The sequence below is a fragment of the Platalea leucorodia genome (assembly GCF_965183815.1).
Source record: "Platalea leucorodia genome assembly, chromosome: 3".
Classification (NCBI taxonomy): Eukaryota; Metazoa; Chordata; class Aves; order Pelecaniformes; family Threskiornithidae; genus Platalea; species Platalea leucorodia.
In genome coordinates this window covers 103410457-103430616 of record NC_138825.1, presented here as the reverse complement: position 1 = coordinate 103430616, position 20160 = coordinate 103410457, and the positions used below count along the sequence as shown (strand labels likewise).

The following is a 20160-nucleotide window of genomic DNA, read 5'->3' as shown; positions in this document are numbered from 1 at the left end:
TGATCTACTTAGGTTTCAGATGAACATCTTTACTGCTCATCTATGACATTTTCTGACATTTCCTAAAACACAAAGATGTGTTCTGCTGAACACTCTCTGATAACCAAGTAAAAAAATGACTATAATTTAGAAAAAACTGAATGACTAGGCTATATGTTTTTTCCTTTTCTAATATTTAATATACAAGAAGCAATCTGCAATCTCCCTATATTAGTATTTACTTTAAAGTCCAGAAAAGATTCCGTGTCAAGTTGCTTTCATTTTGAGAATTCAAAGAGAAGATACAAGTAACTTAAAAGTTCTTTCAGAAATGTTTGTATGTTTTATTAATTTAAATGTATCTTTTATTTAAATATTAGGGATGGTGTACTTTGTTTGGTGATAACATTACCAAATGTAATGCTTTTAATCATTTTTTTCTCTAATGAAATATCATTAAAATGGGGTAAATGTGTAATACCATTGCTTTCCTTAAAAGTTAAATTAGTATCTTCAAAATCTGGTGGTGATTCAGAAAATTTAGAAACATGCAAAGTTTATTAATAATCACTCTGTATTTGATATCCCCTTACTGGCAATATATAAGTAGGGGGAGTCTTGCCCCAGCATCTCTACCTGCCCTCTCTACATTTTTCTCTCTGATTCAGTGCAAAATTTTGCAGGTTTTTTAATAAATATAAAATTTCATTATGAAGACATGAAATCAAGGCATAGCTGTACTTAAAATCTAAATGTCAAAAGGTTATATTTTCTCCACACTTTAGACAGTGGAAAGCAGACAGACTACCATTCACAGTGGGAGCTTCACCTCATCAACATTAGCTGCTAACTACTGCTGCTGACTTCATCTTTGGCTAGCTTAAGCCGAGGTTCAAAAGACTGATTCAGAGTTACAGCAGAATAAAATTTGGAATTAGCAATGCTAGTACTGAAATCTCATGATCTACTTTCACATTTATTCTGCATTATTAAAAAACAAAGAAAACAAGAAAAACCAGAAAAATTCAAACTTTTTGAAGACTTAAATCTGAGCCAAATCAAAGCTCCATGATTAGATTCATGTTTCGGTGGTTGAGATATTTTCATCAGGCTCACACTAGAAACCTGAAAAGGCAGATACAGTAAAATGCTGTAGATCTTCCTGCCTCAAATTAAAGAAAAAAAAAAAAAAAGCAGAGAGGTGGGAATGGGAGGTCAGCACTCAGCTGAGGCGTGCTGCTACCATAGTGTGAACTACTACATATAAAGATATATACTGTGGGAAAATAAGACATGACTGTGCCAGCTGGGTATCTTTCCTGTAAATTTTATTGACTTACAAAAAAATAAAAACATATTGACAACAAAAGAATGCTGATCTCTTTGCAATTTATAGGAACTGAACTCTTTAAAATGCTTTCATTTTAAAGTCCTTTGACTCATGGTTGGAGCTTATTAGTCAGCAAACAGGGCTCATTTGGTACTTATTTCAAGGTATGAAGTAAATAAGTAATCAACTTTATAAAAATAAGCACAGAAATGAACTGTGTCTGCAATTGAAAGGTTATAAATGATAGAACACAGTTTTATAGAATTCTTTTATGTAACATGTAATAATTGAATACAAAACTACTGAAGTTCCATGTTTTAGCTGATAAAAAGAATGTTCACGCAGAAGCATATTCTAATTAAATGTAATTAAAAAAAAAAGAACAAGCAAGTTTGTAAGATCTTCAAAGTATTCTTTGTAAATAAAGTCATCAACAGTTAAAATAAAATAAGCACAGCAAGCACTATTTTATTGTAGTGGAGCTAAAGCTAATTATTAGATACAGTGATTAGAAACTGAATGGGGATCTCTTTTATATGAAAAAAAAAGTAATTTTAAAAAGTACTGCTAAGGGAATACTTTCAAGAAAATAAATACTAGTTTGTATCAGTGAATGAGAACATTTAGTTCTAAATTAAAGTTGAAATGGGATGTTTTTCAGCATGATAGCTTCATGGCGGTAATTCTGTTAAGTATGACTAGATAATTAAGAAAATAATAATTAGGAATATTAAAAATAAATAAATAAATACAGATGGTACATTTGATTTACCAAGAATTATCTTGAACTCCATTGAGCAAAGAAATATTTAATTTCTCTCTAGTTTTACTGGAAATACCTCTAAGATAAGTTAAGACACTAGCATTTTTTTGTTGGCTCTGAAAACAATATATGTTCTTCTGTACTGATATTTTATCATAGTAATGTATTAAAAATTAAAACACAATTTAAAAAATGTTCACATTTACAGATTCTATTTTTTTTTAATAATTGAATAATAAGACCCCACATTCCTTTATTTTGATGTATTTTACATACTTACTGACTATATTTCTGAGTCTCCACCCATTTTTTTTACTGTTTGACTTGTGATTTACATTCTCCTCACCCCCACAAGCACTCTCAAGAGCTTCTACACGATGCAGCTGCTGGGTGGGACAGATGTACTCTATTTCTAGTAACATGCTGAGAATAAAAATGATTATTTGTTCATTAACTTTTCATACCCTATTTTTCAAAATTTACTTTCTCCACACCTTCTGAAGTTTTTGGATCTTGTACAGCTTGTCCAATAAATCAGGCTTAGTACCTCCTACAAACATCACTGAAGCATAGCCCTCCAACTGGTAAAATTATTGGCTTCATTCTTTATATGAAGCTACCTCAGACTGGAGTTTCTTTTTTTAAAAATAAAAGAAAACTCAGAGATTGCTACTGTATTGCTAAAAAAAAATAGTAGTCACACTATATTTTCAAAACTTATTCTTCTTTACAACATAAGCTAGGTAAATACATGTTGACCATATCTATACAATACAAAAGAACCCAGCTTTCACCATGTTAGGCACTAAAAATAGCCATTAAAAAAATCCAAAAGAATTTCCCAGCTGCAGGTAACAAAATCCGCTATACGCACAACATGCAGTACTGTACATTTTACATGACTGTTTTTGTCAGGTTAAGTATTCTTAAATTAAGTTGCATATGAACACAAATACAGTTTCTGGCACCTTTGGTATGTTCAGTGTAAAGGAACACACATGCTCTTTGCAGATGAACAATACCGATCTGTACCAATCTGGATGTCAGCATGAAACCTAAATGCTTTGAATATGACTATCTCTGTGCAGCAAGTTACCTTAGTGAAGCAACAACTCCCTGCTACACACAAGGCCATCAACCACTTGTTATAGGCAAGGAATCACTATGTTATTGCTGCACTTCTACAACTGCGTGTTTCTAAAGCAAAACATGCTCCTTTGGACCCAGCAAGTGTTGACAGTAATTAACGGTGCCGTCTATATTCAAGTCACATGTAGAAGGTCAGTCAGTTTTAGTTGGTCAGAGACTGGTCTGGGGCTGAGGCCATCGGCAGCTTATGCCAGTGATTTAATGTAGAAAGCTATAAAATGTTAAAACAAACGACCCTCAGGGGGAATATACACAGACATTAAATACAAGGTGTAGAAAACCGAGCACAAAGTAGAACACAAAGAAGCCAAGCCACCAGCAGACCTGACGTGGCAACCAGCTGGTGTGAGGGTCCTGTTCTCCTGGGTCCAGCAGACCTGATGTGCCAACCAGCTGGGGGGGGGGTGTCTCTGTGTGTGTGTGACAGAACAGTGATCACTATCCACTCACCTGTATACGTATGTGTGTGTATGGCATGGTGCTTTTCTTCAGCCGCATTCGCCAAAACTGCGCTCTGATAGCCTCCCAGCCACGAAATCCGACAAATTCCCACTAGATCTCTAATGTCTCAGGGAAGCTCACTGAGGACAGACTGTCTTTGTTCAACACTGAGGCCAGGAAACTCCATGCTGTTGTGTACTTTCCTACCCCTCTATTTGCTACAAACTCATGTTCTGGAAAAGGTTCTTGAGTTTTCTGTGAGTATTCTGCATGGATCTATTTACCTTCATTTCTTAGTCCTCCCAGGCTCTTTAAACACCCTGAAAGACAGCTGGACTTCCTTTATACTGGTAAATGGTAAGGTGCAGGGAATAAGACTCCCAAAACAAAAATGTAAAAATCCATCCCAGAAAGGGAAAAAGAGGCATTTGTTCTTGATTCTCATGAATTTCAAAAAGGGTGGTCTACAGAAGTGTAGCCCAAGGTAGAGGGTTCCTTTGCTTCAGTTGACTGGAGGCCTCTGCTACCTGTCTCACAGAGGACAAGTTTTCATAGAATTCATTGGGAACAGCTCCTCTACTGCATTTGTTAGAATTCCTGACGAAGTCTAACCACGAGAAATGTTGTGGCACCCAGTGCTCTGGGTTGGCACGAGGGAAGATTAGCCAGTTGTAACTTGATAAACTCATAGAAAACACAAACTCATATCGTATTTATGCTTCTTCTCTATTTTACATCAATCAGTTTCTATCAAAAAAAAAAATTTTTGAGCTATCCCCCAGGACATGTCTATAGCACAAAAATACCAAACAAAACCAAGCACTGAACCAAGTGACATGGGGACTAATGGGTAACCTGCTTAACAAGAGCTTGTGTTACGGGAAATAACAAGCAAATGTCTGCTACTGTAACGCTCTTTCCTATTTCACGATTTTAGGTTGCAACCAAGAAGATAATGTAATTTGCAGAGGATTTAAAAAAAAATGAAGAATAATTAAAAAATCAGATATCATTTTGTGAAAAACTCAAAAAAATTCATCACTTTATATTATCAAAGAGAAAGTTGTGGGATTACTTGATAACATTTTGTAAGCACTTACTGGGAATTGGAGTCTGATAACAGCTCTTCAGTCTTGTAGACAAAGACAGAACAGCATGTTATGGCTGGTACCTGAAGATAGCCATATGCAAGCTTGGAAATAAGATGCTTGTTTTTAACAATAAGGATAATTAACCATTGGAACATATTACAAAAGACTCTGCAAGACTGGAGAACACTAAATCAGGGATAGATGTAACTTCTTTCTGAAAAATATGTTCTTTTTCAGATGGAGAAACTTTATGGTTTAGTTTACACAGGTCACAGTTGTTTATTAGAATGGAAATGCCTTGTTTCTAATTATGAATTTCCTATCTGTTGCCTGAATTTATCAGATCGTGATATCTTAACAAAAGTTTACATCAGTTCTGCATCAGAGATGCATAAAGAATACAGGTGGTTTGGTTTGTTAATAAAATCAGTCATAATTCTAGAATAATGAGAGGAAAAAAACTTGTCCATATTTGAATCAATGGATGTTATGCTTCATATACCAGGTTCCTACTAAGAAAAGCCTAAGACAAAAAGTGCAAGTAAGCTGTATAAAGACTTCTAAATAATGGAAAAATGCTCCTGTTCTGTATACTTTACTTTGAACAAACAGGAAGCTGTTGTTAACATTCCTGAGAAGTAAAAGCTTCTGAAATAATATCCAAATTTGGAAAACCAGGAACTGCAAACTTTTTAAAACATTTTCATATCAAACAAGTAATCTTTCTTTTCAGTCTTCTGAGAAACATATTAAAATCCTTAAATTTTTTTGAAAGGATAGATTCTATTTTGTTTTAAACCCAGTCATTAGTGTCTAAAATTTGACAACGACTTGAGATTCTCCCAGTATAGAACCATTTCAAATGTGGATAAATCCCAAATATACATAAAACTTATTAATTCAGCTCTCAAGTCTATGTAGATTTGCAGGGCTTTACTGCTACTTACTGTACACAGAAAAATTAACATTTTTAAGAGCTTCATCTAGCCCGATGGGATTGCAGTGGATTGCTTTCAAACACAGCAGCTGAAGCAAACACACTACCGATGTTTTCTATTACCATATTGCTACCCGGGGGGGCAGTGTGCTAATTCTAAATATTTATTGTGAAAACCTGAACATCAGTTTCTAAGAAACCAAGATTTCTCTTGATAGTTGTCCTCTGCAGAAGAGTTGAAACCCTCAGCTTTAGAAACTCTCCTAGTAAATAGTGCCAAACTTTGGAATCCCACACCTTCAGCGCTAAATACAAGATTTGCTACTTCGAAGTTTCTTTCCACAACAATGAAGATAGAAAAAGAACTGGTAGAATGAAGTCTTCTCATATAGTCGTTCTTTAGATCTCAGTTCCATATCCTAGAACTAGAATTCCTGTTGTTACCCCTGGGCTGTATGTAATAATTTACACCTGATTACAGCACAAATCAAAGACAGACATCCAATTTGAAGAAATGAGGAGATGGAGAATTCAATGTCAACTATGAAATTTGCTAAAACACTTAATAAAGCCATTTATTCTTTCAACTGTGGTAAGAGATTCTGGTTCTTTGTCTTAATCATACCTTCCTTTATTAGTTTAGCTAGGTATGATCTAGTATTTTCTCCATGTGGATATATTTATATGCTCTAAACCTTTACCTCTGAAACCGCTTTCTGATGAGACAAGCATCCGTTCTTGAATCATCTTTTCATTCTTTTTTAACTACCTATCTAGTTTTCAAACATCCTTTTAAACCTGTGAACAGTCTGGCTCCAGTGTTCTAGTTTTGGTCTAATGCTGTTTTATGTACACCTCTTTAATACGCTTAACACAGGCCTGTTCATTGCAATACTGTACTGAGAACCATGTCATAGGGATGCACATGAATGGCTCAAGTATCCTCCTTCTCTGCTATCACTTCTGAGGTTATGAGGTCAAGCATTTTTCATACCAGTTGAATTCTTGGCCTCGGTTTTCAATTTGTCAGTCTATCATTAAGCTAATTCATGATATAAACACGTAATTGGACTGAAATGAAAATCACTTCATATGAATGTTAAAATCCATAAAGCCCTTATTTGGAAGTCAGTCTCTTCTATCCACTTCATACACGGACTGCACGTGATCTACAGAAGTTCTTTACTCTTCCTTCCTTTTTCTTTCCAGTGTATTTTTATAAGACCTTTAAGTATCCATCATGGCTGAACAAAAGAGTAATAAATAGGAACGTCAGGAATGACATCACAGTAGTAGGCAGCACTTGTCCTAACATCTTTGAGTAGATAACATCAAAAGGACATTTTAGCATCCTTTAAAAAGTTCTAATATGTAGGCTGGCCATAAATGTTAAACTACAGTTTCAACCTCAGAAACAGAAAATGCTAATGGTGATTTTTAATGCTTTCACCTTTTTTCTAAAAATATATTTAAATTTTTAGAAGCTTCCATAAGAGAACTGCTGTCAGCTATAATTTTTTTTTTTTTTATTTACCACAGTGGAATGTGGAATACTTCACTCTATCAAAAATGAACACTTTTTCAAGGTAGATATAACAAGAATTATTTTTTTCCCTCCGAGAGTGAAGATGAATAAATAGGGATGCTTATGGTTTTAAATGGTATATCCAAACATTGTTTTCAGCCTGTGAAACTGAGATGCAGCCCTCAGTATCCTGTAGAAATTGCTAACATCATTACATAATTTACAGGAGGAAGAGTCTTGAGCAATTCCTCTGGTACAACTCCTAGAAGAACATTCAAGTTGCAAAGTGGTATTTTTTAAATAAAAATTATTCAAATTAATTCATTCTGTAAAAAAAGAAAAAAAGATTAATTCATCTGGTTAAACAAGACTGAAACTAATTAAAAAAGGTCCATAAATAATGAATGAAGGAAAAGTAAAATATTTTCTCTATCTTTAAATGTGCTCCCTTACAATACTGCTGAAACTCAAATCATCTTTTTGTTTATATTTGCACAGTGCTGGAAGATATACTGTTATACTACTACTACTACCACTATTTTTTTCTTAAAGCACAAGAAAGATAAATATAAACCTTTAGAATATTTGTTTTCCAGACGTGGAACATACTCTTTGGCACTGATAATTTAATTTTTTTTTTCCCCCCAAAAAGGACTAAAGTCTGAATATCAGAAACAGCACCAAAAGAATGTTAAATTGATACAACACTCAGCCCCAAGAGAAAAAAAAAAAAAAATATCAGTCTTGAGTACCTGGTATTCTATTTGCTCAGTTCAAGCTCCCATGGGCTATAGTTGCAATTGAAAGAAGAGCTAGAGGAGCTGAACCCAGCTATACAAGAAATGAAGACCACAATATTAGCAAGAACTTGCAGAAGTCTTGCCTGAAGACACTTGTTACCATGACATAGCAACCCTATGACTAAAGCATGTATAAGACCCAGATTTTGGTACTCCATTTGTTTTAATCATGAGACGTTCCTTTCTTTTCCTTTAATATCCCAGATAATGCACACAACTTCTCATTTCAACATATGTAGCAGCAGTCCTACTGACTAGACTCTCTTTAAGTGCACAGCAGCAATTCAGTCTCAGAGCAGTGAGAAATAAGAGCATTTGATGGCATAATTAAAAAGCTATGCCAACTTTCACATACAAGTGGGTCAAACTAAAGCTGGCATTCTTTATTCTTGAGTGCTCAACTTTGTAATATTAATGATATTTTTATGTACACAGAAAGATGACAAATGACACTCCAGTAAATCTGCATATATGCTCTGCTAGAATATATCCCACTTCTGTTTCAGTGTGTATTGTGAACTACATTGCCCTCACTTCAGTCAGCTAAAAAAGACAACTGTAGATTATTGTGGCACCGTAACTAAATACACAGTTTATAAACATCATTTGAAGTTACTTAAATTAATTTACATGCTACTTCCTATATATTTTTGGGGAATTTGGTCCTGCTGTTCTAATTTCAAAATAGGGCTGCAAAAATGAATATGTTTTAAGAAAAGTGTGGATTTTGTTTTGATATAGAATAATACTGAAATTAAGCTTGTCTTTCAATACTTTATATATAATTTCCTAAAGCTCTGAATACAAAATAAAACCTTACGCTTGGACTCCTCTAAATGCAGGCGATCACATATCTCTACATGGGATTTTGTACAAATTTAAAATCACAGAATTCCGTTGTATTAGTCAGATCTTCACATCATATTTTACTGTATTGTTTTTAATCAGTAGATTTTAATACGTGGGTCACATCATTCTAAAGAAATAACAATTGTCCTAATATAAGTAAGTTCTTGCTTTCTGGCCTGGAAAACTTGCTTCTCTTTTCTGCCCCTTCTATCTGCTTCACTAACAGTGGGATGCAATTATTTGCCAATCTTATTAGCACACTGAATAGTTTTTCAGTTAATATACTCATCAGCTACAAAGCATCCAATGTATAAAAAGAATCGTTAGTACTTCCTTTTTTAATTTTATTTTAGATGGCTTGCATTTGAAATTCATACTCTTCACTGTGGTGCTGCTGCAAGCTTGGCTAAACTGTCTAACCAGCAAAATCCTTATGTTTTATTTTTATCCACAGCAAATGGCCTTCCCTGCTGGTTGTCCTCTCCCTTGCCTACTTGGGAGATGGGAAAAACAGAAGCAATATCTCAGTCACAGCTACACATCATATCTAAACTTTCTGTGCTGTAACTATTGTTTTAAAACATCAGAGATACAAAACAGCACAGTATTTTCTAAGTGCAGACCTCTGCAGAAAACCCATTAAGTCCAATCGCTAGCCTACCGTGCAGACATTTAAAAAAAGAGTAGCCATCAATAAACATGTTATTTAAATTCAATTTAACATTCTTTTAGAGTCAAAGAAATAATCGATGCATTCTGTGTGCTAACTAAACAGATATACCAGGGGCCAAGGTATTTATTAACCGTAAGAACAGTTCATTGACAGATTTACTCTGAGCTAATGTAGATTACAGCACTGGTCTCAGGAGAGGAACCATGCAACAAACTAATGGGTAGTTGGCCAAAAAAGTTTGCAGTGGAGATTCAGGAAGTCTTCTGGAGGAGAGTGTCCACTTCTGTACATCTTGCTGGAAGAAAAAAAACCCTACTAACAAATGTTTTAGTTGTTACATGCCATGTTTTAGTAGTTTTCAGTACATCCAGGGGAAAAAAAAAAAACAAAAACAAAACCCACAACAGACTTACATTCACACTTGATTCTTACATCCTAAAATTCTATTCTTCTTTTATAAAATAATGATTAATTGCTTAGATCATTTTATTTGCTGTTTAACTTGCTGGAAAGTAAGAACGCATTCAACTATGCTAATTCCTACCAAACAGTTTTTCATATACTTGAGTATTTGAAAACATATGTTTAAAACAATCAAGACGTATTAAAAAAAATCCTACTATATCTTTAAGAAAATGGCAATAGCTAGTATTACAATTCTAATATATTTTAAATTTAACACAGAAAACCACAGCACATTAGAAAAGACCAGTTAGGTAAATGTCCATCCTTCATCCTCACTGAGCCTAATGGGAAAAGAGGCCACTACTCATGCCAATGTAGCTTTGATACACCATGATTAGTTTTCTTTCTGATATTACTCTTAAACTAGGTACCAGTCACAAAACTAGAACTTGGCTTAAGCTCCAGGGAATAATTGTCTTTCTGTTTTCCAGACTGATCTAATATTCCCAGTACTGATGTCTGTAAATTGTGAATTGCCCAGATGAACTGAATCATATTACTTCTTCAATTTTGTAACTTCTCTTCATATTTATATGCACACACACGTTCTCAGCAAGATTTTCTTCATTTATCTTTTTCCTTCTCACACGCTAACACAGACTTCCACAGATATACGCATTAGTCAACTCCAGTTTGAATTCCAGGTTTGTTTGGGTTTTTTTTTGTGGAAAAATCAGGGAGTAGATGCATTTTTTTCAGAACTACTGTGATCATCGCATGCAAATCTAGAATCACTGGTACGGCTATACGGCAAAAGTGGGCGGGTGAGGGTGGAGAGGGCAGAATTTAATCTAAAGTTCCAAAAGTCAAAATATCTGTATGCTTTGTCTTAACTAGGAAGCTACACTTGAGGCTGACTGCAGTGGAGCTACTGTGTAAAAGCAAGAAACATAGTGATTCATAAATATCTCTAAGAAAAGCTTCTAACATTACCTGAATACACAGCTATGAGCTATTTCATCACTAGAATATATTTACCTAATTCTAATATCAAGGACTTTGCAAGAAAATGAGGCTAACAGTATAGATATTCTAGAACAATGTAACAGACCTAGTAGAAGGAAAGTTTAGGAGCACATTGAATCCCCACGTTTAGACAGTCTGTTTAGAAAGAGAGTAATGCTAGTGGTATTTTAAGCAATCCAAGCTCTCTGTTAATGTATTTAAACCTTGTTCACATACTTAATTTTAAAAATCTAGTGCTTTTCATGTTATTTTAAATGTGGTGGAAAATTATACTGTAGGTCACAGTGCTTCCTTCAGTGAGTTCTCTCACTCTTATGTTCCTGTCAGTTTGTGATGTGGTATGAATTAAGCCTTTATACCTCTTCAGCGCAGTAGGCTGTAAATTAATAGGTGCAAAGAAAGCAATAGTGTTCTGTGAATTAAGCATCAATTTACTGCTTCTGTACTTCTCACTTCATACACCGTTCACATGCTGGTGTTAACAGCTAAGTGGTCTCTGTGTCCTTACAGCTAGCACAGGCAAGAGATTATATTAGTTTAGTCACTACTACTAGCATGAAGTACATTTACCATCCTATTTATTTTAGGGTCAAAATCCTTGCAAAAGCTTCCACATACTTTTATGCATACGGTTACTAATATAGATATATATTATTTAGCATGAAGATAATACAAAAGATAAGTAATGCATTTCAGATATGCTTTCTTTAAATACAAGCCTAAGAAGTTTTGCAAGATTTCTATGTGAGATATTAACATAAACTAAACATATTTATTAACTGAGCTTTAAATAGATTTTCCTTTGCATCAGGACTTTACCAACGTTTTTTTAATATTTTTTTTTTAATCAGGTTATTTCCATCACCTCCATCTCTGAACACAAGATTAACATTTAATCCAAAGGAAAGCTGTGGTCCAAAAGAAAGAATGGGAAAGTGTTTTGGTACGTTTCTACCTGAAGCACTCCGAAGAATTACATACGTATTTCAGCACTTGCCATCATTATATGGGCCAGTATCTGAGTAAAGACCACAGGATACTGATACAGCTACCATGTATTTACCAGGAAAGAAGAGGGCAGGCCAGGCTTCACTGCTGTCCCACACAGCAAAGGTCAGTGTATCAAAACAGTCATGTTTTGGGGGAAGAGGAAAGGAGAGGGAATATGCCTGCTGGATCAAAGCGACAACATCAGTGATGGTGGTATTCCTGTGGGCTTTTTGTTCATTCTGTGCCAGTGGGAGGGCTGACTTGAGTACACTACTCAGGCTCATTTGGGATATCACTCTGCAAAGGCTTTTCTGACCTAGAGCACCAAATTCCCCCATTGCTACGCTGAAGTTCAAATTTCCCAGCCCCTCCAACCCAGCCTGAAGCTGTTTCCAAAACCTTACCTTTAAAATCTGTCATACTATCCCCCAACATACCCAAATAAAATTCTTCACATTAGATCCATTCATCTTCCAACTCCAAGCCCTTATTCCCTCTATTATCCCCTTTCTTCCAGTGCAATGCCAGCAACTCAGAGATCACATACAAATTCAGATGTTACATTTCAGTTTATTATTTTCTAAACCACTACTTGTACTCTTTGTCCTTTTCTTCATTATGGTCATTTTAGCAATTAGAATCTGAAGGTGCCTCACTCCAACTAGCAGAGCTCATCTCCTTATATATTATTTAATATACACTTAAATAATAAAACAAGTAAAAAAAATTCACACATGTTCTTCTGTATTGCAACAATTTAAAAAAAAAAAATTGCCTTTAGGATGCTGAAAAGAAAAGAAAGACAAACCCTGTCTTAAAATAACAATTTCTTTGCACCTTTGCTTTTTTCTCAGTAGTTAGGTTTCATCTTTCCACCTATAGAAATGTTAGGGAGGGGGCACTGTTCACTGCCTGTCTCATCTACGTTGTTTTTTTCTTTCTATGGACTCTGAAGGTACTGAGCAGTGTTCATTGTATTTTCCCAAGTCTGATAACAATTTACTTACAATTCTGCATAACTCATTTTTTCAAGCAGGCATTTGAAGGCCTGCAGAAAATCCATTTTGGAACATGATGATTTTGATAAATATAGCAAAGTACAAGATACATCACTGATGAGATCAGCTTATTAATCCTTATTATGGGAAAACTGTAGGAGTGAAGAAGCTGTTTATCTGCATGTGTTTGGGTATAGCAACCGCTATGCTAAAGAACTGGATATAGATACTGAATTAAAACATGCTATTTCCCACTCAGGGAAATCTAAAAGTCTCTGGAAAGCAATACTTTAAGAACTAGAGTATACCAGTTGCCTGTATGACATGTTTAGTATACATAGGTGGCATCCTATGCAAAACACTGTGCCTATTTTCTTTCTAAATTCTCTCATCTGTGAGTGTATCATAACCCTTTCCAAGACTATCCTTAACAACTTTGAGACCACTGAGACATTCACTCCAAGACTGCAGAACTCCACAGGCACTCAAGTTCAGCATGTTTGCAAACTTTTTATACACCACTTTGACTGTAACTATACCACATGGCTGACTTTTTTTTTTTTAAAGGGTTGGAAGGCTATGTTTTTCAACCTTAATCTACTAGAAACCAAGGGAAAAAGGACAAGAAGATCAACTACAATGTGTCAATGCTTGTTTGGGATAAATTTCACCAGATTTTAAGCTTAAACCATTGAACATGCAGCAAATGCTGAGGGAGGATGCAGAAACAGGACATGTCTGTGGGAGGGGAAGGGAAGGGAGCAGCGGGAACATAGCTGTTGCCAACAGAAAATAGCTAGGAGAAACCGGGAGAAACAAGCATCAGCACCAAAGGCAGCAACTGCCAGGAATCAGGAGCTGGGGAAAAGATGTATTCTACTGAGTCTTTTAAAGAGACGTGGCATTTGCCATTTTACTTATTTTAGGAATTCTTCTATCATTTATTCAGTTTGCAATATGTGAATGCCTTCTGATGATGTGTGCTGTAGCAAGGGTCTGAACAAATGGGGTATGGAAGAAATCAGTTAGCAAAAACATATTTCATGAATAGAACTTTAATCAGGTAAATAAACATATTATTAATTAAAAATATCTAATATTCTGTCATGATCACTGTATTTTTCAGTCTTACAAAGCTCTTCACACAGACACACATTTTACCTTTTTTGCTCACCTTAAAAGTATCTTTGTCCTTCCGATGTATCTTGGGGGTTTGGAACTGTATAATGTTACCCGGTAAGTCAATTTAAAAAGTTTTTGTGTTGCTACATATATTTGATAGATTGGGTTCAAATGCTAAACAGCACTAATGCTGATTTTCAAATGTGATAGACTATGAGATTTTTACACAGTAACTGGAAACTTTGCAACATGAAAGTCAATAGAAAGAATTTGAGGGTAACTATGCAACTGCTTTTCCTGAAAAAAAATGAAACATGGCTCATGGCAGGACAGACAGACAGGTCATCAAGAACAGAAGCTTATACTTATTGGACTCAGTTTCATAACCAAAACAGATATAAGGGGAAATCCAATTAAAAGCTAGAGAAAGGTAAAAGCTTCTAAAAACTATTAGACAGCAAGAGAACCCTTTACCAGCATCTCCAATACAAACATATAGCTTCGCAGAGTTTCACTGGTGACAAAAAACGGATGACTGTCAGAAGGACGCTAAGGAGGCTAAAATAAGTAACCAAATGCAAATAAATAAATAACACTGTAACAGTATTCTCAAATGAAAAAGCTGGAACCTAACTTCTTTCCTCTCGTTGCACGGCCATGGCACATCTCATCTGATGGAGAAGGAAAAGAAAATAGAACTTTATATTGCCAAGGGTATGTCACTAGCCCTTTTCTGGTGTGTAACAGCAACTTTATTAAGGTGCATTCACAAGCAATGCATCTTTTCACAGTAAACCAATAGATGGTGCTCTTTAGCTGTATAATTATGTAATTCTGAGCTAAATATTCAGCTCATACCTATGGATCTACTGCCATAGGTGTCTATCAAAAAGGTGATTCAGATCACTCCATAATCTCATGCATTACTTTGCTATAGACCTCTCACAATGAGGGTGGTAAGATTAAGACAGATCTCTATAAACAGGACAGGAAACATGCAGATCAAAATACTACTGTTTTGAATTATATCTAAGTACTTGGACTGGTGTATTTATCTAAGAAACACAAATTAGTATTATAACCCAGCTGTTATAAGAGTTATTCATTAACGCAGAAATGAGAAGTGAGTTTCAGATGACTCCAGGTACTTATGTCAAATTGTATGCCAAGATTATAGTAATTCATTATTGCTGCTTCCAAATCACTCTCACATCTACATACATTTTTATGGCCTTTCACTAGGATATTGAGGTGATTTATAAGGAAGTCAGAATAACCTTAAAGGTATTTTTAAATAGTATTAGGAAATTAACTTGGACTAAAAAGTATGAAGTGTAGTTCATTCTCTTGTATTGGCAAATACTGACAAAAATTTGAAGGATAATAATTTTAGGTTTAAATCGAAGCACAGTCAGATAACATTAGTATTGTAAGGTAAAAGACGAAAAACCCAAATTTTAGAACAAAATATATTCAATATTAAGATTCCAAGTTAAAAAGTAATTGCAGAATTATTTTTAGCATCATAATCACATTTCATGCATACTGTAAGAGTCTAAGACAATTTTTTTGTCAAATAAGTTTTTAATCTTGTAAATATCATGGCAAAGCCATGTTTACATGAAAAAGCCTGAGTCAGGCCTATCTACTCTCATGTGAATTTCCCAGCTTTACCTAACGTGCGAATAATAAAATACTCAGTTCAGATTAAAAAAACAAACAAACAAACAAACAAATAATAATTAAAAAAACAAACAAACAAACAAAAAAAACCTACCTCAGTCTCAAGGAGGAGTTTTGGGAAGGACTCATTAAGAAATTTTTGAAAGGATCCTATCCCTAAGTGACATATTCCTGATTTTACTTCAAAATCATGTTAATTCAGCCTGGGCTTTTAAGATACTTCTCAACACTATCTCTAGATCCAACCTTGATTTAATTTTAAGTACCATATAACTTAAGATGAAGTCTAAAGGGACATGTTTTGAAGTATTTAAAAAGTTATATTTAATGTTCAGAAATTATGCAAAACCCCCTCTTTTTTCAGTTCTAATAATTAACAACAGAGAAGCCCTTCAGACTAAAAAGATCCAGCCATTTGGTGGACTTGGAGATGGACTCCAGACATAGCAAAGAGGCAGTCTTTCTGTTATGCTCCCAGAAGTACTGTTCTTAGCATTGCCAGCAAGAGTTTACCAACTCAAGATAAATATGCTTTACATCTAAAACTCCTTTATGTAATAGCAAATTAAGCAAATGATTCAAATTCAGAAAGGTTTCTTTCATCTACAGTCTAAATAATAATACTTTTACTTCCTCCATGGATTAAAAAGCTTGTTCTATCTGCTTCACATTCATTTTGCAAACACCGATGTTCATCTTTTTAAGCCTGTTGACACTTATATTGATTCAAAGCAGGATTAAAAATGTGGTCATCTATATGTGCACAACCATTCAAGATCCAGAGCTATTTAACTGCTCTTTAATTAGGATAAAAAAAAAACTTGAATAGCTTTGGACACTCTAAGTGTATCATAGACATAAAATAAATAGTGAGGTAATGTCACTTGTATCTTTTATAAACTAATTCCATTAGGATGGACTGTATGAATGAGTTTCAAATAATCTTTTAAGAGTAAGAAAAGGTAAACGAGTCTCTTCTTCCTTTTCAATGCATTGGAAAACAAACCAACAATCAGCTACATAACACGGAAATTAACTGAGCATCTTAAAGAAACTTTAGAAACATGTGAGACATATAAGTAATAAATATAATTAATATTACTATTATATCATAAATATAAGGCATGTAATATAATCAATATAATTACTATGATATAATATGTTTCATATACATATTTTATAGATAGGACAAGGGGTAATGGTTTTAAACTAAAGGAGGGTAGATTTAAGACTAAACACAAGGAAAATATTTTTCACAATGAGGGTCGTGAAACACTGGAACAGGTTGCCCAGAGAGGTGGTAGATGCCCCATCCTTGGAAACATTCAAGGCCAGGCTGGATGGGGCTCTGAGCTACCTGATCTAGTTGAAGATGTCCCTGCCCATTGCAGAGGGGTTGGACTAGATGACCTTTAAAGGTTCCTCCCATCCCAAACCATTCTACGATTCTATATATCAGATTTTTTTCCTCAGCATTTAGATTCTCCTTGTTCTAGCATTGCCATTGCTTTACTTAAAAAAAAAGTCCATCCAATTTTTACTGTAATCATGCTGGAACTGCTTCTAACCTTGTTGATATGTGTGGAGAGGGTAATCCAGACCTATAGCACCATACACTAAAATCACTAAAGAATCATCAGTCTGAAATTATTTTCTTTATTCTCACTCTCTTTCTAGCTTTTGCAGTGCTCATATATCTGTCTTTCTATGCTCTTCACTAGGATAATATTTGGCATATTTTACAGCAAATATTCCTTTAAGTGAAAAAACAATCATAATTACCAGACCGTGCTAATGGAATATGTGTCTTCTAACACAGAATTACTGTATAAAGGTGTTGACATGATGCCAGATACAATAAAAGGGAGCAATTAAAAAAAAAAAAAAGTCACATTTTAAGATGATATACCTCTAGACCATTAGTTTTAAGTATGGAACAACTTCACATTTAAACACACAGCTGATTTTAGCAGATTACAGCATGCACTACATTTAGCATGGCTCTAATGTTGCTATGGTAACTGTTCTGGCTTAAATATAGCTGAATGTGTAGCTTCATTCCAAATTACTGAATAATCCTTTAAATATTTCTTATAAAACTTCCCATACCTTCTCCAAACTTTTATCAGTGATCCTTTACTGATCCTGAACTGGTATCAGTGATACCATTACTGTTTAATATCTTCATCAATGACATAGACCATGGGATTGAGTGCACCCTCGGAAAGTTTGCTGTTGACACGCCTGAGGGACGGGAGGCCATCCAGAGGGACCTGGACAAGCTTGAGAAGTGGGCCCATGTGAACCTCATGAGGTTCAACAAGGCCAAGTGCAAGGTCCTGCACATGGGTCAGGGCAATCCCCAGTATCACTACAGGCAATACAGGGGGATGAAGGGATTGAGAGCAGCCCTGCCGAGAAGGACTTGGGGGTACTGATAGATGAACAGCTGGACATGAGCCGGCAATGTGCGCTCACAGCCCAGAAAGCCAACCGTATGCTGGGCTGCATCAAAAGAAGTGTGGCCAGCAGGTCGAGAGAGGTGATTCTGCCCCTCTACTCTGCTCTGGTGAGACCCCACCTGCAGAACTGCGTCTAGCTCTGGAGCCCCCAGCACAGAAAAGACATGGACCTGTTGGAGAGGGTCCAGAGGAGGGCCACAAAAATGATCAGAGGGATGGAACACCTCTGCTATGAGGAAAGGCTGAGAGAGCTGGGGTTGTTCAGCCTGGAGAAGAGAAGGCTCTGGGGAAACCCTATTGCAGACTTTCAATACTTAAAGGGGGCTTATAAGAAAGATGGTGATAAATGTTTCAGCAGGGCCTGCTGCGACAGGACAAAGGGTAATGGTTTTAAACTAAAGGAGGGCAGATTTAGACTAGATATAAGGTAGAATTTTTTTTACAATGAGAGTGGTGAAACACTGGAACAGGTTGCCCAGAGAGGTGGTAGATGCCCCATCCCTAGAAACCTTCAAGGTCAGGCTGGACAGGGCTCTGAGCAACCTGATCCAGTTGAAGATGTCCCTGCTCATTGCAGGGTGGCTGGACTAGATGACCTTTAAAGGTCCCTTCCAACCCAAACTATTCTATGATTCTATGATCCTAGGAACTTACAATAAATCCTTAGCTTCTAGTGGTTAGAGTTTAGCATTACTAAAAAAAATAATCTCCAATCCAGAAAACAAATATCAGGGAAAATGAGAAAAATGTTTAGATTGAATTCTAGGAGAGATAAGATTCTTGTGATATCTCTGATTTCCAACGTAATGCTGATCAATACCATATGAGATCAATGCAGAATATATTTCCATTACTTTCTGCTCATATTTTTCTACATCATCCATTATCAGAAATCTTCTGGGGAACACATATGTATATGTGACTGTCTGTAAATGTAAAGCTATTCCTATATTTGTATGTTCAAGTTCAGTAGCAGATTAATTTCTTGCAACAGAATCGCAAATATCTTGTTAGGTGTCTACTGGAGCCTCGTACACAAAATTAAATGGACAGATTTTTATGTTCTGCAGCAAGACTCCATTTGCTCTTCCCTTTCAAGATTTCAGCTTCTGGTTCTTAGAACCACTAATAAGAAAACATTGGCATTGATGACTGTTGTGCATGTCTGTGCATGAGAGAGAGGCAAATGGGGTACTCACATATTATACTTCAGACAGTCAGACATGAGCACTTGATTTGATACAAAACTGCTTCACTGGCTGCCGTTACACAACTTTTGGTCACGTGGAAAAGTTAAGAGTGTAATCTTGTGATATAGGTCCAGAAGTATCTTCAAAACGAAGTTTTTATATGTTTGCCAAGCATGGTTGCCACGCATTTTTATTTGACAGAGTTTTTCAACAGATGAGATGCTACCTAGAACTTCACAATTACTAATATATTGCACTGCCTAGCTTGTCATGACATTAAAATAATAGTGAGATTGCTTCAGATCTCCAGAAAGACGTTCTGAAGATAATAACCATCAGTCATCTGTGAGCAGCAGATCTGTATTTTTTTCTAGGCTACATTTTATAGCAATGGCGCATATGTCAAGCACAAGACGTTCTCAGAGAAGGAAAAAATGAAAAACCTGCATATGTAGCATGCAGAGAAATCATAATACAAACTATTGTGCAATTTAATCCATTCCCATAGACAGAACTATCATCTTTTACTTAGTACAGAGAATGCAGATTCAGTATTATAATTACTTAGCCCTAATATTGCTAAGCGAACAGTTTTAACATCAGCCAACGTAAGATAATAATACTCGCATACATGAATACATGTAATAAGACTGAATTATAGCCTGTTTAGAATAAGATGGAATCTATTTGCTCTGTTTTATTCCTGTTATTCCTGTTTTATTGTGAGGATGAATTTTGCTCACTACT

At 35.4% G+C, this 20160-nt stretch overlaps 1 protein-coding gene across 1 annotated transcript in view; it reads right to left on the bottom strand.

Moving 5' to 3' along the window:
• CSMD1 (CUB and Sushi multiple domains 1) overlaps positions 1–20160 on the bottom strand; it is a gene marked incomplete at both ends in the record, with an annotated part of 1257610 nt that overhangs the window by 630589 nt on the left and 606861 nt on the right. The gene's annotated exons all lie outside the window — the stretch shown is intronic.